Source organism: Patagioenas fasciata, chromosome 1 (genome assembly GCF_037038585.1).
Source record: "Patagioenas fasciata isolate bPatFas1 chromosome 1, bPatFas1.hap1, whole genome shotgun sequence".
In the NCBI taxonomy this organism is placed as follows: domain Eukaryota; kingdom Metazoa; phylum Chordata; class Aves; order Columbiformes; family Columbidae; genus Patagioenas; species Patagioenas fasciata.
The window spans coordinates 173712268-173734948 of NC_092520.1; the positions used below are offsets into that span (position 1 = coordinate 173712268).

General features: G+C 42.2%; 1 long non-coding RNA gene across 1 annotated transcript; it reads left to right on the forward strand.

Moving 5' to 3' along the window:
- Positions 1–7975: 7975 nt before the first annotated feature.
- Positions 7976–18507, forward strand: LOC139827079 (uncharacterized). The gene is made up of 4 exons (XR_011737268.1): positions 7976–10074; positions 10421–10512; positions 13048–13140; positions 17906–18507. It is a non-coding gene; the product is annotated as an uncharacterized lncRNA (long non-coding RNA).
- Positions 18508–22681: the final 4174 nt, after the last annotated feature.

Below are 22681 nucleotides of genomic sequence, written 5' to 3' on the forward strand. Positions count from 1 at the left end.
TTCTCTTTTGTTGTTGTTACATGCATTTTATCTATATGACTAATTAAACCAAAAGGTAAAAACTGGCAACCTGGAGTGTATTATGTCAATACTAAGCCTTTAAAAGGTATGAGAATTCAATTTACAATACCAAAAGTGTCCAATTCTCTTAAACTGACTGACTCCGCCCCTTCTCCCTGTTACCACCTCTTCAGAAATGCAACCACCACTTGGCTCCACTATTCCTGGCATCATTCCAGTGTGCTGAGCTTGACTGAAAGTGAGCACTCTCCTTAGCAGATTTCTCTGGCTCATTTTCAGAAAGATTCATGTTTTCATTTCAAGTCTGCAGAGGTGAATTTTTTAACAGATAAATATTTATTTAACCTTTCAATACACTGAAACAAGTATGTACACATAAAATCTATTTTCCTCAGCCACATATTCACTTTAAGTTCTTTGTGCATGGCCAAAAGCCAAACAAAGACTTCCCTACCCAAAACTCCACAAAAATCTAGAAAAAAAAAAAAAATATAACTGCCACTGACCAGGAGAGGGAGACAAATGAAAACAGCCAAAATCGGGACTGTTGGTGCTCATCCTAACTGAGGCACAATGCACTATAAGGATTTTTTCCAAGTCTTGTTTCAAAGAGGGCAGGTGGGTCATGCCTGTTACAAAATAATCTGTATTCAGTTGCAAGGTAAAATGGTTTTCTGCTTCCCTAATCTCCTGAATGTTTCTACTTTTTTCCTTTTTCTTTTTCCCCCGATCTCTGTAGTTACAGATAAAAATCCAAACATTTTCCCTCAAGTATTTCAGAGACAGTCTTACGTGTCTTTTCCAAGGAAATTAGGGAGAGTGCAAGGACACAGGGCAGGCAGGTAGAGCAGACTTTCCCTTTGTTGGCCTCCCAGAGCCAGACCCAGCTCTGCCAGCATCTGAAAGCCATAAATACAGTGTGAAAACGAGGCAATAGTTTCTACTCTATGAAAAGCATGAGAATGCAAATATTTTCTGCTGGCATGAGGGCTGGAGGCAATGGATATGGTGGGGGGAAAGGGAAGCAGTGCTTTATATAAAGGGGCTAGTCCCTTTTAGCAGAGGCAGTTGTTTGCAGTCAGTCTCCTGTGAGATGAGTGAGACTTTTTTTTCCTTATTCTCTTAAACCTTTTCTGTTTTAAGGCTAGACAGGAACTACCTGCTTTGAAAAGCAGCATTCTTCTACTCCTGGACCAGAGAGTCTTTGAAATGGATACCTAAAATGCAGCAAACCACCACCGTGTAATCAATTCCACTAAATCCACTTTGTAACGTTTGTGCGTGTGCATGCGCATGTTTGCACATATACATAAACTTCCCCCAAGGTCACTGCTGTGAGTAGAAGTGTTTCCTTCAACAGGCAGTGAGGGCAGTGTGTGAACAGCCTTCTGTAAAACACTCTGCAGCTGGTGAAGGGAGTGTGCACGCTCTGGATGGAAAACTGGAAGGGGAGAGGTCAACAGGCTTGATAGCTGGGCTGCCACTCAGCAGCACTGCCAGCAAACAGGAAAAATATGTCAACAGAAACCTCATTAAGTTCAACAACAACAAAAAAACAAATGTGAAGTCTTGTACCTGGAATAGAAAAACCCCACGAGTCTGTAGAGCTTAGGGGATCAAGTACAAAGAAGTTTTCCAAAAAAACGACCTGTGACTCCTGATAGGCATGAAGTTATACATGGCTCAGCAGTGCACTTCTGCAGAAATCAAGGCCAACTACTGAGCTGCACTAACCAGAAGCAAGATTCAAGAGAATTGTTATTTCCCTCTATTCAGCATGTTCAGAACTACACCGCTCCGAAGTAATGTGTCCTGTTTGGTCTCCCCAGTACTAGACAAGTATTTGCAAGCTAGACCAAGCCCAGTGCAGGGCCACCAAGATGGTTTTGGGCCTGAACTGGCTAAGGTAAGTGAAAGGATACAAAATGTGGCAAATAATATTGCAATATTGTAGCAAGAATGGAACACACTATAGGAGGACAATGTGATTTCATGTTAGAGAAATATTGGTTAAATTTACTTACATTTTGTCCCAATGGTTTTGTCAGGCTTGCTTGCAATTACACTTAAGTGATTCCAGTTACCAAGTGCTCCTCAGATTTCCTGGGTTCATAGTTTTGTGTCAAGACCTTCTGATAGGTGTGGGGTTTTTTTAGTTTTGGGTATAGTTGGCGGTGATTTTTCGGTAGGTTTCAGGAGCTGACACTAACTGGTCTATCCACCTTCCCATCTCTGTGAGTCATTAGGATATACTGACAGTCTTTTGTGTTTGAATAAGTTGTCTGTAGAAGAATGTAGATTTTGATGACTGTTAATCTAGTTGCCATCAAAATATGACATTTTATAGCCATTTTTTCTGCCATTCCTTCTGGTGCCACCACACTCATTCACTCCCCATTAATATTAACCTTAATGTTTTTGTCCTCTACAAGACAGCTATGTTTCTTTAAACTGGAAAGGTGGCCATAGGGGAATCAGATTGCTGCCTTGAACTTCTATAGATAGTTACAGAGTAAGCAGAACTGCACTTTTGTTGGGTGAAATGTTAAGTAGGTATAAGGGAAAAAATCTTCATAGCAATGATGCTGAAATATTGGGGTAAGTTGTCTAGACAGGACACAAAACTACTGTCTTTGGAGACATCAAAAATTTGTCTGGGCAATGTTGGGAGCAGCGTGACTGACATGGAAAACTGGCATTTTTGGCAGGAGGGGACCAGAGGATCATGGCGCCAGATGACCTCCAAAGGTCCTTTCCAACTTAAGTCATTCTGTGATTTCACAACAGAGTCCCATACTAAGTGCAGGTGTCCTGGCGTTGGCAGTGGAGACTGCAGGGCTGGTGTCTGTGAGAAAAGGCCACTGCACCAGACACAGTCAGTTCCAAATGGCTCCAACAGAGGAGAAGGAGGACGAGGAGGTGATCCATGGCAGAGCAGATGCTCCCTGCAACCCATGAGGACCCATGCCAGAGAAGATGAAAAGTGTGAGGTGAAAGGAGAGATTGCTATGTACTGAGCCTAACACTCCCCCTTGCCCCACTCTTCCTCGCTGAAGAAACTGAGTGTGACCTGCAGCAGTAAGAAGGTAGGATAGGCATCTGGAGAGAAGGAGCAGAGTGAGCTTGGGAAATAGGAGAGGAAAGGAGATTTCCCAAGTTTTTTATGTCTGTCACTTTGTTTCCCAGTACCCAAATCAGTATTTTTATACATATATAAATAGGCAATAAATAGAGTTACTTTTCCCAAGGTGAGCTTGTTTTGCCTGCAATGGTAATTTGTAAGTGATATCCCTGACTTTATCTGGACCCAAGAGCTCCCTCATTCCTGTTCTTCCTGTTCTCTCCACCACCCCATTGTGCACGGGGCACAAGCAAGCAGCTGGGTGAGTGCCCGAATACCAGGGAGGGCAACACTTCACAACCATTTTTTGCATGAGGATAGCCAGCTAGTTCCATGTGTAAGATCTTTTCTTCCTACTTTTCTTGGGGAATCTATACTTTTTGCAAACATTTGTCACAACATACCAATCAGATGACTTGTGCCTGTTGTCTGTGCCATCCTTAAAGTCAAAGGAGTTGTATACATATTCTTACATCCGGATGTGGATGCGAATGGCACGCACCTAATTGGGAAGTCTTTATAGGACACATACTCCTAAGGATAATGAATATTTGACTTCCAGAGATTGAGGTGGAGATACACATCATCATACGTGGTTGCCTCTTCTCACTAAGGAGGAACTGTTCAGGAACAGCTTGACAGTATCAGTGAGAGAAATGAACCATTTGCTGCCACAGACAGTGTTGTTTATTCCTCTGCCACACCCACTTGTGTAACAGACCTACTCCAGAGTTGACCACAGCATTTTGCTGGACTCTTCAGTGAGCCAGCTCAATTTATGAATCTTGGAAAACACTCCCCTTGGAGAATCTACCATGTTAGTGAACTAAATTGGCTCAGTGAGGTGTCCAACAAATGCCAGACCTAGGAACTTCTTCAGCAGCAGCCAGCTGGTAGGTCTACTCAGCTGAATCATCAAAGCCCAGGAGGAAAGTGGCAAACATATCCTTCACCCTTGAGGTTGTGGGAAACAACCCCCTGAGATGCATAGGGTCACTACCTCAATGCCTTCAGAAGCATGGAGGTCTGAAAACAGATTTTTCACTAAAACTACCAAAAATGCAGCAAAGCTGGCTAAAGCCCAAGCACACATACCACCCCAGTCTGGCAAAAAAACCCATGCCTGACAGAAACACTCAGCCACAGAGATGCCGTGCCAGCCACCGGCTCTGAACGGCGAAGAGGAATCCTGCAGCACCCACAGGGCAAGGCGTGCTGGCTGCCTTCTGCTCCAGATGCAGCTGGAGGAAATCGCTCCACAGAGGGCAGTCAAACCTCCAGGCGACATCCACTCCAAAATGGAGTCCAGGTGGTTTAATCTGTAAGAATGGGGGATGGGTGAAAAAAAAAAATAAAAATTTTTTTAAAAATGCACCATTTTCTGTGTTTATGGGGTGACAAAGCCAAGGTGTGCTTATCTTCCCAGTGACTGTGTGGGCCAGCAAGCAGAGAGTAACACCCAGGTTTCTTTGTCTCCTGTACTGACAGGGGGTGAGTACAGGGGGGACCTTTCTCTGCCATGAGGGTGGCAGGCAGCAGAGCTGCATTGCGGTTGCAGGACTGTGACAAGAGGGGACAGAGCAACTGGGGTCCCATGTCTTTGGGGGGTGCACATGTGCCAGGGTGAAGCAAGGAGCTGAGTCTGGGCAGGGAAAGGGCTGTGTCCCCAGCTGCACACGCTTGCAGGGTGCAGAGGACTGTGAGGCCCTGGGGCAACCGTGTCCACTGCACACAGGTGATTCTGACCAGTAAGGATAAAGCTGGTAGTGTGCCCCTTCCCTAAGTGGAAGGAAAAAAATCTGCGAAACACGCAGTATTTCCCTGATGGTGCAGGAGCGGGAAGTGTGAGTAGGGCGCCAGGGCAGAGCGGCAACACGCCGATTAGATTCAAGGGCAGCAGCACTGCCCGCAAACGTGGGGGGTGTCAGCGGGCAGTGCTCTGCGGGGAGGACACGGCGTTCGGCAGCACCCCGCTGCCCACCCAGGCACAACAAGGACCCCGGAGAGAAGCACAGGCTACCGGTTTTTCTGAGAGAAAGGCCGGGGGAGGTGGGGAAGAGGAGCAGGAGGAGGAGGAGTAGGGCAAGGGGGAGGAGGGGGAGCAGGCGCTGCTCCGGGCCAACAGATCCGGCCTGAGCCAGTTCAAGCCGGTTTGCGCCAGTTGGGGCGATGGAAGGAGACAGCAGCCGCTGAAGACACCGCCTGCATCCGGGCGACCGGTACTCTCCGGACTGGATCGCGCAGAGCCCTCGGAGCGGGGTTCCGCACCACGTCGCCCCGCGCAGTCGCCGCCGGCAGCGGCCGTTCTGGGCACGCCGCAGCCTGGAGCTGCCTCTAGGCGGGAATCCATCCCTGTGTTTCTGTCTCGCCCTGCACGGCCTCAGGCTCCCGGAGGGGCAGGGAGGCCTCCGGTGTCAGGTTTCAACCGGAGCGGCGGGTTGTGTGGCCGGCGGGGGAGGGGATCGGTGGGGGAGGGAGTCTCAGGGCCGGGCTCGGCCTCTACGGGGTGCCCGCTGCCCGGGCCTGTTCCCCAGCGGGCCCAGCAAGGCAACGCTGCAGTCGCTGCCCGTCGAACAGCCGAGTCACCCCCAGGGGTGCTTCCCCGATGCCCCGGTGCGGGCTCCTGCCGTGTGGAGCCTGCTCCTGCCCGGCGGAAAACCCAGAAAAAGGGCAGGCCCGGCCCTGGGTGTTCTCCGCCAGCTGTTGGCAGAGCAGGGGTGTGGGGCAGCGCCTCTGAGGGAGCCCGGCCTGGGAAGCCCTTGGTTCACTGGTCACACGTGCAGAAAGGAGCTTGGTTTTTCCCAGTAACCCTTCAGCGCTGGGGTTTTTTTGACTTTTGTGAATTCTCCCTGGAAATACCTGTTCAACCCCAACTGTTTTCTACTTCTCACTGAATTTGCAAATACACAAATACTGCATTTGAAGCACAAAAAGGCATCTGAATCGTTTTGCAGGGGAAATGGCAAATCTCCCCTGAAATCCATGTGCTGTTTTTTCTCCCATGGCTGATACAATCTCGTTGTTGAGGTGTCCGTCACTGCAGCACAGAGCCACAGGCTCCTGGCTTTCTTTGGGAAATGATTTTATGCTTTTTTAAAGTGCCTAGTAGAAGGCACTTCTTTACCCTTTCTCAGCCTAAATTACCCTTTTATTACATTGTACCTTCTAGATAAATTTTGAATAGTCACCTGCAGCGTAGTAAGTCAATCAGCTTTTAACGAATGGTATAGTTGTCACTTGTACCCATTACTTGAGTGCGGATGTGCAATTGCAACAGATGCAATTTCTGGTTTTTGTGTTCTTTTGTTCTTCCTGTCACACCAGACTGGGAACAGCCATGTAAACTGGCTCCTCGTGTTTCAGCCTAAGGGCTAACGCAATCATCTCATCTTCGTACTGAACAGGGAAACAACAGCCTTGTCCCCTTTATCTTAGATTAGATCACTCCATGTGTCCTTCATCTCCTTATAAGCATTTGCTCTGCTTCTACCCAGTTTCCCAAAATATAAGACAGGGCCTAATATTTTTTCCTTCAAAGCTTATTACTTTTTTACGTGTATGGCCACCTGGACACTATTGACTTTTTTATAAACTGTGACGAGGAGGGGTTTTTTTTAGTAGGGCTTATATTTCGAGCATCCTCAAAAATCCTGAAAAAATATGCTAGGGCTTATTTTTGGGGAAACAGGGTAGTTTCATTCTTTCACCTCTGCCCCTCTTACTGGACTATATTGTTCTCCAGATAACCCTGATAAAGATAGGGTTTTCCCTGTCCATCAGCATCAGTGGTTTTACCACGTTTTTTTTCTTTCGGCCCTCAAGGCATAACCGTGTCACTTTTTCACCATTGACACAGCACTGGGAGGGGTGGGAATGCTGGTGCAGACAAGGTGCTCCCTTGCTTAGTTATCTGATCCATTTAGAGTGCAAATAGACCCATTTAGACAGGGTATTGATAAAAGTGCTTGTGGCCCCACAGATTTTGCCTACAACAAGTATTCTCTCAAGTCTTACCAGCTGCTCTGATAACTCCAAAGCAGTCACAGGAGTTGTGCTAGCTCAGGCAGAAGCTAGAGGTGTAGGAAGAAATAGGAACTATATTTTGTTCTTCAGAAGCCCAAAGGAGTCGGCGTATGTCAATATGGACAAATTGTATTTTTGTAAGCACTAAATATGGACAGAACCACTGGGGCAAATGTGTTAATGTTTCAGCTCAGTATGCTTAGTATTTGGGGTAAAAGAGATACATCAGTTGCTCACATCCTTATTTTCTTCCAAGGAGATATGCAAGTAAATAGAGCTAGCAGCAGGTATTCTTCCTCCTTGACCTGAAAGGAAGTGAAGCAGGAGAGCAATTTAGTGTTTATATTGGTTGCTACAGTGCAGCCATCTCTGGCTGGTTGAGCAAACCAGTTGTGCTGCACTCCTCAAATAGTCTATATTGTCAAAGGATGGGGATGGGCCCCATCTTGTATTATGGAATTAAAACTCCCAGTACTAGGTCTTCTAAGTATCTTTTTTTTTTCCCTATTATAATAAATGTGTTCCTGTGTCACATCAGAGTAAGAAAAAGATAAAAAACCAAATGTTTCTGTTTCTTTGGTTCTGTGGATATTGTGTCTTGAAACATTAATGCAACTGAGAAAGACCTGATTATCCATGACACTGATGCAGCAACTATAAACTTGCAACAGCCAGATTTTTTTATCCATGCTTACTTGGAAAGTGTGGCTTGATGAGCAAGCATTTTCTTGGAAAGCATGTGTCTCTTAAATATTGTTGAATTTGTGTTGCTTCAGTCAGTGTTGCTATGTTAATTTTGTCGTGTTTGAAGTGTATTGCACTTCTATAAAAAAAAAAAAAGAGTAAGTTTCTAAATTATAAACCAGCATTTTTCTCTCCTCTTTTATCTAAAATGTCTCTCCCAGTGTGTTTATTTGTTATAACGTACTGGTGTTCTGGAGAGACACTCGTAATTCTAAGAATGCATGTGAGATACTACAAGTGAGTCAAACATTAAGCAGATTATTTTAGTCATTTGCATATTTCAGATGTCTTGGTTAATACATGGCATAGTAAGCTTATGTTCTTGCACTTTTAAGACACAACATTATATCACCTATGCCACAGATCCTTTTATAGGGTAGGTATGAAAACAATCTGTTCACACAAGCGTGAGAATGAAGTTAAGGGAGTTGCTGAAGGTCACTGCAAGTCGAGTCATGCACAGGACATCAATCATCTGGCAGCTAACCACTAGACTATAGTACTCTTCTCAGGTTACTGGGGTTTACATTTTTAAATAAAATTGAGTTGCCACTCATCTTTAACCTATCTGCAAAGACTAGAATTGCGGATTCCTGCAGGAACAACTGACAATACTAAAGGCATCTGAAGTATTGTTGGATGTTCAGTGAAATATTTTGCTCTTGTTGCTTTCATCCACTGCTTCCTTGGCAACAACGAACTTTGAATATGGTCCTGACAGTTAAATGAAAGAGAAATACAGTCTTTTTGGTGTAAATACTACATATACAAGCATACTGTAAATAGTTGTTTAGTATGGTTGAATACTATAAATGGAATTTGATGGTTTAGTCCTCAATTTGCCTGATGTTTTTTAATATAATATAAAACAGGGGGACTAACAAGGTGTTCTTCCAGACGATGTTGGATCATATTTGTTCTCATCACTGGAATGGGTGTTTGAATCTCATGTCTTGACCCAGCTTAAATTTGTGTGATTAAGGTTGATAAGCTTGAGATTCCTCTTGCCTTACCCTAAGCTGTTGTGTTGTGTTTCATACCATGTGTGTGCAGAATTACAGAGATACTTTGTTCTGCCCCAAACCTGGCTGAATTTTAACCATGCAGACAGATCACTTTAGGGTAACCAGAGGTGACTGTCCTGACACCCGTTCTCTCCTTTTTACAGCAGGGGAAAAAAAGCAAAGTGCCTATGTCCATCCTCTCAGAAAGTCTGCCTGCCTCAGTCTCCCATTCTCCTACTCTGCTGACTGTCAACACAGATTATGTGAAAACTCGAGATACTTAGTCATGCAAAAGTGGCACATCTGTTAGTAGCAGGATGTTAAGATGTGTGAAGCCCTTTCAAATTATCCATCAAACTTGCATAAAAGTAACCTACCTGAGTTACTTTTCCTTGGATATCTTATTATAGGGGCTGTATCTCTTGTACTTCAGGGCAGGAGCATCTTCTGGTCTTATGCCTCAAAATGCACCTTATTGGTAGAAAATAAGCTCAAAAATATGCAGCAGCAAGATACAAATGAAAGTCCGTAGTTAAACTTTGTGTATCAGTGATGGAACTAAGATTTTGAGGAAGACGGAGATAAAATGGAGTTAAAGCAGGGAAATTTGGTACCTACACTTTTGTACCTGAGGGTACCTGGACACAAACACCAAAAGGAAGAAATGAAGAAGCCGCCAAATGTTGTAGAGGTATATACCTGGATGTAGTTTCAGCTAATGCAAATTCATGGTCACTCTTCTCCACACAGCTATGCATATGCATCCAGTTTCTCCCCCGATGCCCTCCCCAAGACAAAACCACCTATTAGATGTGGATTTGAGGTATAATACTGCATTGGGTTGAGAAAGAGGATTAGTTCAGGAGCGTATGTAGAAGGCTGCAGATTTAAGATCAACTTACTCTCAAAAAATTCTTCAGGACTAATAGCAAGGATGAATGGAAAATGAAACTGTATTTTTAAGGAATCCACTAAACTGAGACATGGAGATTAGAACTGGATGTGTTTGCCAACAAATCTATACCTATAATCTGGGAAGCAATTAATAACAATTTTTTTTTTTTTTTTCTAGAAAACAAGTTTTATTTGGATTGGTGATTCTGTCTTACAGGAAGGACTTAAGAGCACCACCTGTTGTTAAAGTTGACTCCACTTCCTATGGTAAACCTATTTCCAATTGCAAAACCTTTCACCAAAAATTAACCATTCAGGCTAAAACTTTGCGACCATATGGCTGGTGTTTGCATTTCTTTTGATTACATTTTAATTTACTTGGGAAATTGCAGTCAGAAACATCTATTTTCAATAAATAGGAAAAAGAAGAGACTGTTTTCCTCTGTTAAGAAATTCCTATGTACTCTACATTAGGAAGCGCCAGAGTAACTTGACATTTTGGAGAGAAATGGCCTTTATGATGGGGATGTGCTTTTTGCTGTTCCTGTGAAGCTCTGCACACATTTGGCAAGTTAAAGCCATTTTAAAAAATGTAGGATTTTTATGCTTTCAGCAAGCATCCTAGGCAGTCCTTGCCTCAGAAATGTGCTGATCAGGATGCTTGGAGCAGGACATCAAGTGGATGTAGACAAGCTGGCAAAGGAGGTAAGGAGTAGGGAGTTAATGAACTGCTACTGACCAGTGAGATAAATAGTGGTCTCACCAATATATTAATTTCTTGCATCCACATCAGGCGTACTACAGCCAGGGACTGAGCGTGGTTGTTGCTCGTAGCTCTGACATGTTTGTGAGCTGGACTATGGCCAAAACCCAGGACTAAAACCAAGATGCATGTCTTGGTTACTCTCTAGCCTGTTGATGCCCAAGCAGTGTAAAGAAGGAACTTAATTTAAATGGAAAAAGGGCCAGGAACTAGGTAGGGGAAGTAGAAAGCCATGAGGCATCCCAGGGATACAAATAGGAGAGCAGAAGGCAACAGAGGAAGCAGAGACTGTGTTTTAATATGGCAGTACAGTAGACTGACTGGTCAAGAAAATTAGGTGGAGAACTGAGGAAGAAGTGAAGTCTGGGGTTGTTGAGCTGTTGGGCCTCGCCTTATACAGGGATAATACATGATATGAAAGTAAAAGGGGTATTAAATCATCTGTCTTGGATCTTGGAGGAGATTGGAACTGTCCTGGGAGGAAGAATGGTAGAAAATTGGCATGATCCAGGCAAGAAAGTATGGGCTAGAAATAGAGGTAAGAGAGGGCAAGGAGTCAGTGTGAAAAGACTGAAGCAGAAAGGGTCTGTTTCAAGGGAATCAGGCAGAGGAGTTCAAGAGGATCTACTAGATTTCTGTTTCAGATCTAGAATAAAACTCATGACTTCTCCATCTCCCCAGTCCTCAAACGTAAGCAAATAGTAGTGAAATCCACTTGCAAAAGCATGGTGTTCTGCATAGCAGATGAAAGCATCCTACCTCAGCTATTTCTCTGCTAGCACAAGTCACAAAGTCTGTAATTCGGTCTTGTCCAGGACAGAAGTGTCAACCCGACATCATGTGATTGAGTTTCTAGGGAAGAGGAAGAAAATAGGTCATTTTTTCCCATTTTCTATTAAAAATTACTGATGAAAATCTCTGTTAAGGCTGCAAAATCATGTATTTGCTCGAAAAATAACAGAATGAAGGTTGCTAGCACAACTGTCATTTATCCTGTTCTTCCAGTAAGCTTTATGGTCATTCAAAAGACCTTTGCCATATGCAGTGTACACAGAATCACAGAATCACAGTATCACAGAATGTTAGGATTGGAAAGGACCTTGAAAGATCATCTAGTCCAATCCCCCTGCACAGTGTTGTAGGAATAAATCAAGACTATACAATAAAAGAAGCATCCACAGAACCTCTGCATTTCTTGCTGAAAACAGAAGTTGTGTGGTAGGTCACTATTGTAGTCTTGAGTATTGCTCACGGTTTTTAACAGTTTACACCTCTGAGAAGTCTCTAGATTTGTTATTAAGTTGGGCCTTGGCTAACAGCTTTTCTTGGTTTTAATTGTAAACAAGCCTGATTCATGTTTTGGATGTTTGGACTCAGCTTTTAATGTACTGGTGATCCAAAGAAATGTGGTCTCTTTGATGGTTCTTTTCTTTATGACATCTGAAGAGTACGTTGTCTTCTTTTGTGACATAGTGATCCTGGCTGGTCACCACTTGTTTGACATTTTCTTTCCTTCCTCCATCTTCTTATATGCTTTTTGTAAAGCATATAAAATAAACAAAATTATTTGTTATTGTAGCATTCAGGAAATGCTTTGCATCTTGTTAGTGTTGAGGATTAAAATACAGACAACAGGATATATTTCTAGGATGAGTAATTGCTTGTTTGTGTTATTCTGTTTTCATTTTCTATTGCAATTTATAGAGAAAAAGCTGTGTTAGAACTTTACATGTAGTTCTTTGATTCTGGTTTAGCTTTATTTAACAGCTAGGCTAGAAAGACTTTCACTTATTCACTTGCTTTAGGGAATTCTAATTATCTTCCACTGGAAAAGGGAGTGTAATGCCCTTCAGGATAAGGGAGACTAGAAGTAGTCTGGCTTCAAAGAAAGTTTACTATTGCTCTAAAATTCTCCAAATTTTTCAGAGTAACAGAGTTTCCTCTCCACTTTGGGTTCTTGACCACAGCAATGAAAACCTTGACAAATAATCTATTTAGAGATGTCCTGGTTTCGACTGAAATAAAGTTAATTTTCTTCCCCGTAGCTGGTCTAGTGCTGTGGTTTGGATATAGTATGAGAAGAATGTTGATAACACACTGATGTTTTAGTTTTTGCTAAGTAGTGCTTATACTAAGTCAAAGACTTTACAGCTTCCCGTGCTCTGCCAGCAGGGAAGTGCACAAGCAGCTGGGAGGGGGCACAGCCAGGACAGCAGACCCAACCTGGCCAAAGGGATATTCCATACTGTATAACATCATGGTCAGTAGATAAACTGGGGGGGGAGCTGGCCAGAGGGCTGAGATTACTGCCTGGGGACAGGCTACGTATCGGTCAGCAGGTGGTAAGCAATTGCACTGTGCATAACTCGTATATATTACTATTGCTGTTGTTGTTTTAGTATCTTCCTTTGCTGTCCTCTTAAACTGTCTCAACCCACAAGTTTCACTTTTTTTTTTATTCTCCCCATCCCACTAAGTGAGGAGGAGTGAGCGAGCAGCTGTGTGGTGCTTAGTTGCCAACTGGGGTTAAACCATGACAAGAGAATAAAATGTTTTCTTCTCCCCTCCTGGTAAGTCAAACAGAAAAACAAATAAACACAGATAAGTTAATTTTGCTTAGAGCATTTTGAAATACCTTCTACTGAGATTAAACATGGCAAATTCTCGAGGCTTAATGTGGAAAACTTAGACACTTAAATACTTGAAAATACTTAAATACTTCAAAATGTCCCATGTATAAAAGTTTGTTATAATGAGAACAACTTTGAACCCTCAATCCTGATGCACTCACAAGTGTCTACTGTAATACAGGTAATCATATCTAATGAATAATGGAAACTAGACTGTTGGGGTTTGGTTTTGGTTTTTTGTATGTGTTTTTTTTTTTTCCTCCAGAAACAGCTGTAAAACTCCCATTGATGTTTTCTGACAATAGGACAGAGTTATTGGAGAGACTTACGGGGTCGGTAGTCTCCTCTGTAACCATCTAGCCTGCAGCTGGTATTGTCTGGGGGTCTCTCTTAGTTACCTGAGAGGGAGGAACCTGATTTGCTGCACAAAAACTTAATTCATTCACATCATGGCTACATCCAGCCCCAAGCACCTTTGAAAAACTGCTTGAAGAAGGTCAGAGAGGAATCAAGAACTCCCTCGCTGTAGATTTCCTGATGAAGAGTTTACATTACCAAGGTGTTACACATCTCCATACTTTTAAATGGCAGCACAGTCATGAATGCAAGTTTACAGTCTTAAGTGTTTTAGTGACTCAGAACTTGCCAAGAAAAGGAGGAAGAGAACAGGAAAGTGAAACTGTTACCAGTCTCTTTTCTTGCAGAATGTAAATGTCAAATTAGAAGAGTCAAGGACAGGTATCATGAGAGAGCAGCAGAAAAGAAGCAAGTATGAAGAGAATGGGAAGAGAAAATGGGTTGGAAAAGTCACACAAGGCATAGGAGGAAAGGGGAAATCATTGCAGATTGAAGAAAAACGTGAAGTGATGAGGTTGCCATAGGAAAGGAATAAAACATGAAGGAGAGCAAATGAAGAGTAAAACAAACACACACACACAATGTAGGAGTTAATGAACAAGTACATTTGTGTTTTTCCTTCCAGAAATCCTTGAAGGTCAAGATATCTCAGTGGACTTCAGTAAAAGGTCTATTTTTTATTCTCCCAGATTTATCTCCTTAATGATATAAAGTCTTTCTTGGTATAGTGTAGTTGAGAGTGCATATACAGCACAAAACATGATGTAACTTGGTACAGCAGTGCAGACTATAGCTTATAAATGTCCATGTTTACAGGTCTTTGAGCTATAAGATGATTGAGTAATTCTAATTCTTCCAGTCTTTAGCAGTTATTGGACTTTGCCTCAGAACAGGGATAAGGTTATTAATGCGATATTCCTGGAAGAATGTTTTAAATTACTTTCATTGATTGGACAATAACATTTGTCTGAATTACAGCTTTTATAAAGGCAATTTTCAGATTTTTGTAGTTTACCCATAGGTGGTGGTGATGGGTGTTTTAATGAATGTGCCCTATAATACTTCCTCTCCTATACTGGACTAAAAATCTTTCAGCATTAATTTTCCATTAGGGTGGAAGAGTATCTCCCTTCGATTAAGCAACAACTGCCTCGTTTCAACTGAGAGAAGTTTGTGCTCCTTTATTGTGCCAGAGAATGGTCTCCTTCACCAAACATATGCATGTATTGGCAAACAAAACAGGCAAATATCAGACCTGTAAGGGAAAAATATATTCTTGCTGATGGTTTTCAAAGACAGTGTCTCTGTTATTAGGTTCCTGGTGATTTCAAGCAATGTTATTGTGTACAGTCTTTCTGAAGAAGTGGAACTGATGGAAGAGCCTCCTACTTCTGCTGTCATTTTTAACATACTAAAAGTAATTCACAGTTCCCCTGGTTTGAGCAATAACTTGGGTAATTATGTAAGATATCTTACCAGTTCTCGATCACACATTGCCCCATACTTATGTATCCCTTGGCTAGAAACAGGAATGTATATGCTTAAATGTCATGGATTTCATATGCATATTTTTAACAGTGCCTCTTATCACAACAATTCCTTTGTTAAAACAAGTTATTTCTCTTTTTTCTCTCCTTGTGAGTTCTTTTTCTTTAATGAGGGGGTTTCACAGAGCATTCAGTGTTTGACAGCATAGAGACTAAACTCTCCAAATGTCAGCAGACGTGTGTAAAAACCTGTTTCCTAGGATGACAGAGAAAATGCTGAAAACTGATGAGATGCTGCAGCGGAATTTGAAATAGCACTAATTTATGTCTAGCTGATGGGTATATATCATCGTTCCAATGTTTTCTTAATGTAATTTGAGCAGGGCGCATATTTTCAAGTAAACTGTACATCCATATGGAAAAAGAAAAGGCAGAAGCTCTTTGAAGTCTTACCGTGAAATGCTCATTTCAACCAGGACTATGAAACCAGTGGAATATAACAAAAATTATTTATCGTCCCTTACACTAACACTAGGATTGCTAAAAGTGGGGGGAAGGAGGGAGGAGAGAGACTTTTTCTCAGTGACCACTTGAATACTCACATTTGAACAATAGTGCTCTAACCAAAGTCTGTGTCTGGAATGGAAATCCTCTCCCACACCCTTCCAGGCTGACGTTCCCTCCCCCCATCTGCCATAGCTCGTATTTCAGAGCTGAGCTTGTTCCCAGCAGACTCTGTGCTGCCTGGAGAAACATCTTATTTGCTCAAAAAAAAAGTAGAGGAGCAACTGTTAACTGCCCACCATGCCCTGCAGAACTAGACAAATTTGTACATAAGACATGAACTTGCTATTCCTCATAGGTACAGCAAATCTCATAAATACCATCATGAGGGTTTTATCATGATCAAGGGACTGCATCTCCTCACAGAAAGTTCAGTAGGTCATGGCAGCTGACTTGTCCCTGTGTTCCCATGTGATCACATCCTACAGCCCAACCCACATTGTTGTTCTCATGTGATTTGGGCAATCTGCACACATCTGGTAGGCAAAGAAGACATGGATCAACAAAAGCAAAGTTTATAAAAGGACATCAAGATTATGCTGTTGTTCTTGTGCACAGGACACCTAACAGCAGGTCTTGCCTCTACTGAGAAATGTTTATGAAGACAGTCACCTGTTTGTACTGGCAGACTTTGCAAGTGGACATGCATCGGTAGTTGAGTTTCTTTTGCCCATCCTCTGAGTAAAAACAAATTGGCAGCAGCGCCCCTTGCACTGTAGTCGCATCTGTTCTTAGACTTTTTGGCTCTGTGGTTCCGTTGGTCATGGAGACTGGGAGGGCTGAATTTTCTTTAGTTTTGTCAGTCAAACTTAAATAAATTAGGAAGAACGGGGTAAAAATCTTAAATGAAGAATGCTCCAATTTTACCAAAGGTTTACAAACACCAAGAGTATTTTTGCTTTTCTTCTCAATCCTTTTTTGGCAATAAATATTCACTCACTGCTAATCATCAGCCATCATTACAGCATCTTTGTGAATGTGTGCACACTGTGCTTGGAATATATTTTGAGTCCCAGACAGATTTTGCTTTACCCAGAGGAGGACCTTCCATGGAATTATCTGTGATGAGGCAAGAGAAATTACTTAGAAAAATGGCTGGACATAGTGAGATGATGGCGCTATAACAAACTAAATATTAAACATTCATAAACAGATGAAGTAATTCAGCCCAATGGCATTGGCTTCTGTACAGGAATTTTTATTCAAATAACCATTCAAATATGTTTTCTCCCCTGAAATATTCATATTTGTCCAATAGATATTCTTTATATCTTGTTATCATGGAAAGTGTGGAATGGAGAGTTCTCCCTGCCAAATCTAGGCATTCTAGCATGACACAGGAAAAAAAAAATGGAAATAAAAGTCAAGACCATCTGTATAAATAAAATACTGTAAAATAAGCTAGGCTGTGAATTTAAGAGGGCAACAGCTATTCTCACCCCTTCTTAAGTAACAAGAAAAGCACATATTCTGTATTTTCTGTGTTACACTGGCAGGTGGACAAGCTCTCAAAAAGATGTTTGTTCTAACAGCACTTTGAAGTTAATGGGAGTTGGGGGAGGCAATGAATTTAAAAGTACAATGGCTGCTCTGAAATAGCTGCACATGGATATTCCTGTTCAGAACAACAGTAGCCACACATGGACTTAATCAGGAACAGCTTCATGCGTAAATGAGTCTTAAGTATTTACTTAGCGTCTAAGTGACAAAATTTGACAGTCAAAGGGTGGTTGGTTGGTTGTTCCTCTTAGAAGCTACAAAGCTGAATTTAAGCAAGGATTTGGTATAAAAGCAGACTTCAACTCGGAGCATTAGGTGGGCAAGGTGTCTGAGAGGAGGTCTGCAGCCATCTTTCTTTTTTCCCCTGTGTCTGAACCTAGCTTAAAGCCAGACCCATCAATTCTGTGACTGAAAGAGGTCTGAGGGTACAGTTAACCACAGAGGAGTGATCTTCTAAGCATCAAATAGCCTGAGATCCTGGAGCACAGTTCACATATGTCGACAAGACCTGGGTCCAGAAGTGTTGCGTCACAGATGTCTTTGGCTTGATGTACTTGAGAATATTCAGCATCAGTGCCACTTCCCGGCCTCAGCAGATCAAAACAGTTTTAGAGAAGACACAAGTTTGGGCTTGTATGTGCAGGTTTCCCATTGCCTTTATATTTTTTTGCTCTTTATTGTAAGGTGGAGGGATTCTTCCAAGCACATGGAGAGGGACAGTCCCATGCACAGATCATTGTACGGGAAGGCATATAGAGGAGCCTTCTAACTCTCATACGCTTCATCTTTTTTTCCAGGTGGGGAAGAAGACATCGCCAGATCGCTACTGCTCCGGAAATGCTGACAGCTCCAAGGGTGTTGGGTCTGGGCCAGCTAAGCCTGTTAAACAAGTATAGCAGCTCCCACATATTACTGCACTCCAGAGCTTCTCTGGAGGCACATCTGTGATCTGCAGGAGTGCCTCTCTGCAGTGCTGCTTGTGGCCTGTCCCTCCAAAAGTGCATGGCAGAAGCCATTAAATTTTTGCTTTGATTTCAGGTTCCAATGCCAAGGTGCAGTAGTTACCAAGTAAAAGAATGAATCGTGTCAGCAAATATACAAGCGGTGGACCAGTACTGGGTCAGTCTGCTCCTTAAACAAAGAGTGATTTGAGGAACTCCTTATCAGGACTTGCTGTCCTTGCATCCTGGAACATGCGTAATTGTTGTTTTTAACACGTATCTTAAAACTGTCAGATAGTGTCCTTTAGATGAACTTGGCTCATTATAAACTCATTATAATACTAAAAATCACACCCACAGATGCACAGACCTCTGCCCAAGTGAAGACCCTAACCCACAAGCATATTATTGTGTAACTATATGTAAATTACTAACCAGTCCTGGAAAGGGGGTGGAAATGTGGGGAGGCACTAACCAAAAATTGAAAGTATGAATGATGTGAGTACTGTGAAGTTGTGCTAGTTTTGTGGTTTTATCACCTAGCACGCGATAATAAAACAATATCTCGACTCTGTGCTTATATTTGGCTGCTTGCACAGCAGGTAAAGAATCCCACTTCTGGGACAATAGATGGATGGGTGGAGTGGTTGCTTATCAATAGAAATGCCTCTAGCCACTCTTCATGGCTTAAGTTCATATTTTAAATCAAACCACATTGCTATTACTACCACTGAAGGAATGGGTTGAATGCATAGAACTTCATTCCCTGGTACCAGCAACTTGTTCAGCTGAACAGGGACCTTGTGCTTACAAGCCAAACCAGTCCTGCCTAGATGTCTTCTGAGACCAGCTGCTGCCCTCCTCCGCCAGCGGTGACTGGCGCTGGAGCATGAACCTTTGTACACCACCTTTTCCAGCCAGGATAACCCATATTGTCTGCATGACCGTGTCATGGGAACAGCTGTTAGGAGAACAATAGAGATGCTGGTGACCAGACCCATGTGCAGGGCTGGTGTGGTGGGCCAGGTGCAGAGCTCTTCATGACCTCGAAACCTTGTCTGATGCAGCTTCTCCCCATGCTCCCACAAAGTCCTTCAGCAGATGACCCAAAGCAGTCCTTCCAAATACTGTTTTCTCAGTATCAGATCCTGACCCCTAAGATGTTTATTTCTCCTGCTGCTTCTCCCTCCCTAATGCAATTTATCGCTCCTCAGTGAATCAGTACAAAGGTGTGTGGAGCTGCACTATTAATTAGGTCATTGAAGAGGTGGGAAAAGAAAAAAAAAAGCTAGCCTATTTTCCCCTCGTACAGTTACCTTTTAAGCTGATAATTTCTGTGATCTGGTGTAAAGTATGTCTCCATAAAGGGTTTATCAGCACAGTGCCAGGCGTGGCAGACAGCTGGGGGTAGGAGCAAGCAGCTGACCTTTGCAGCCCTGTTAAGCTGACTTCAGCCTCCAAACCAACTTGTCATGGTACAATTGGTGTTGTCCTCCCCCTCCATTTGAGTGTTAATAATAATAGAATAAGGTACTTTTTCCTGCAGATGTTCTTGAAAGAGTACCTTCTGCCTTGGATAGACCACTGACAGTGAAAGTCTTTGTCCTCAGAAGAGGTGAGGTGTGGGTAGGAGCGTACGAACTTTTACATGACTCTACTTCCTCCCTCCCTGTGTGGTTCTTCTCTGAGCCCTCGAGATCACTGCTAAAGCAAAAAGCAGTTTTGTTTTCATGCTCTTGCTATAATAGGCCTTCTAGTAGAGATTCCCAACATGAGGACTGATTCGTGACCTGTGAAATAGAGGGCTATGAACACTACTTCCTCAGAAAATAACCATCAGCTCCTTCTGGAAAGGCTGCCGAGAGCCACCAGGCAAATGAATCAGTTTCAATCACTCCTAGACTGAGAACAGTTTGAAAAATTAGAGTGGCAGATTCTGTTTTATTCATCCTTTTAGCTTATTTTTTTCAACACTTGTGAGATGCTTATCCTGCCTTTTCACAGTAATAGCATGAGAAAGTCCCTTCACTGCTCCTTTTATCTCTTGCTGTTCATCATCCATGTTCTATTTGGGGTTTTTTAGCCAGTTGAGTCCTATTTCCATGCTGTGCTGCTCTTCACCTTCTTTCTTCCCTTCCTCCACATCTTAATCATCATATATTTCCCTCTGTTTCTTTTTTTTTTCCTATTCCTGTCAAAAATAATAGTAAAAAAAAACCCAACAGATTTGGACAACATTGAAAAAAATACTTAATTTGCCAACCCATAGTCCCCAGAGAGAAAACAATCTTGCACATAAGACAGAAAAACACTTTGACAGAAACAAAACAGGAAGCATCAGGAAAATTTGCAATCTAGCAAGATGTTTCTCTGGGCATTCTACAGCAAGGAAAGCATTACTTTGCTAGATTAGACTAGTTGAATCTGGTATGCTGTCTCCTATAGTAATCACTGTTACTTGCTTCAAGGGACGGTACAAGATGCAGACTAACTCACTCAGGAAAGTCTCTTTGAGCACATCCCATCCTCCCAACAGAGCTTGACTTCACTTGACTTTACTTCAAGTTAACTAACAGCCAATTAGCTTGAGACGGCTGATACTTGTAAAGGTTATGTGTGCACTCTTCACACAACTGATCCAGGTTCTAAAAGTTTATTCTTTAACCTAAGACTGCGTCTTCATTGACAAAAAGGGGTTATGCATGTGTGTATTCATAAAATTTATCATCGTGAAACCCTAGTGAAGACAAACACATTGGCAATATCTACTTCACTACAGCTAGACAAGATCAACATTATGCTGTATTACAGTCTTTCCACTCGGACTAGTTGTAGCATAATAAAAACTACAAGGCTCTGACCTTCCTGGGATTTCCTAGCAAGATGATTACTAAAAAAGGAAAAAAAACCATAATTCTGTCTGTTAAAAACACAGGTTGCTACTTGCTTTTCCATGGAATTTGTTGGGTTTTTTCTTCCTTTTTCTCTTATTTAAATATCATTCTTGACTGATGACTCATGGCAGGAAATGGAGCTGCCTTTCTGACTTGTGCAAGAGCCAGAAGGCATATGTAGGTCAACAGAGCATGTACAGAATGTCCCGCAAACTTGAATGCAATGCACTCCACATTTTAAGTGATTAAACTAGCAAGCATTCATCCATCAGTGCTAAAAGTACTGGTGGAACACTGTGTCATGAGAAAAAAAAAAAAAAAGGAAATCCAGTAGCAAAGAAAGAATGGCCTCTGCTAGGAAAGATCTGGAGCCTTGCATTTTGAGAAAAAAAGCTACTCTTTTTTCTGATTACTGTTTGCTAAGTTGTCTAGAGGTGCAGAAACTAGAGAACACCATGAAGTTTAGGTGATGTGCAAATTCTGATTAAAAATAAATAAATTTTGAGACTGGGTGGTGACCCAAGTAACTCTTTCCACTGTCCAGCTCTTTCTGTTGGCTTGTACACCTTTGCTGTGTGACAATGATCTATTGATTCATAGAAAGTTACAACCTGTATGTGTTGAGAGGTTCTGCCCAGACACCAGTCAGAAGCATCCTTCAAAAGTATCAGCCATGACTCATATGGAAAAGAACATGGAGCCTAACCATAAGGACAAAATGTTTAAGACTTGTTCAGATCCATAGAGCCTCAACAATGTAATCTGGTTTGCCATTTCATTTGCAAAAAGGCCCAACATCCACTTCATGCTACAAGCCGTGCATGGGGAACTTAAATAAAACTTCTGAGGACTTTACAGATAGCCGACACCGGGCTGATGTAAAGGTGGATACTACTGTAACACAACACAGAAAAATCTATATGTATGCAGCCAATCTGGAAGTCAGTTTTTCCAAGTACTACTCCTACATATAATTCTACTGTGTCAGTTATTACAGCTTTTTACGATCAAATTTTCCTGTTGCTCACATTGTCTTTCCATCAGTACAATAACAGGAAAATACAAATTAAGGAAGCTGTGATTCTGACTGTACATAAAATTGTAAGTTCAAAATGTATAAATTCCCCTGCAAGTAATCTCTGTCAGTTGAGCTGGGAATAAATATAATACCACTTAATTATGGTGATCTTATGCTTTACCTTCGCAGCTCCTTAAGCTCTCTTGGGGCCATTTAGGAAAAATTCTGCCCTTTCTACAATGTGTTCAGCCCTGCAGTGCCAACGAATATAGCTACCCTGGAACTCTGAATGCTGGTTGTCAGATATAATTTCTAATCAGAGGAAAAATATGTTTTTAAACAATCCTTACACTGCAAGGAACCAAAGTCTTACATGCCTTTCCTCTTGCAGACAAAACTACAAAATGTTGGTGAATAAATGTTGGGCCTTGAATTTTCCCACAGTGAGACAAGATGGAAGGCCATCCTGTAACTATGGAGGGCCTACATTGCCATGATGGGGAGTGTATGTGTGTGTATGCACATGTAGCACATGAAGACTATGAGACTTAACAGAGAACAGAGTGATGGATCTTCTCATTTTCCCAACAAAAATCAACCTTTTTGTAGCTGTTGTGCTTCAGTATACAGGAGTAAAGGAAGTAAAGCTGGAAACACTGGGAAGAGATGAAGTGCGACTCAACTTCACTCTTTTGTATGTCAGTCACAGAGAGGGAAAGG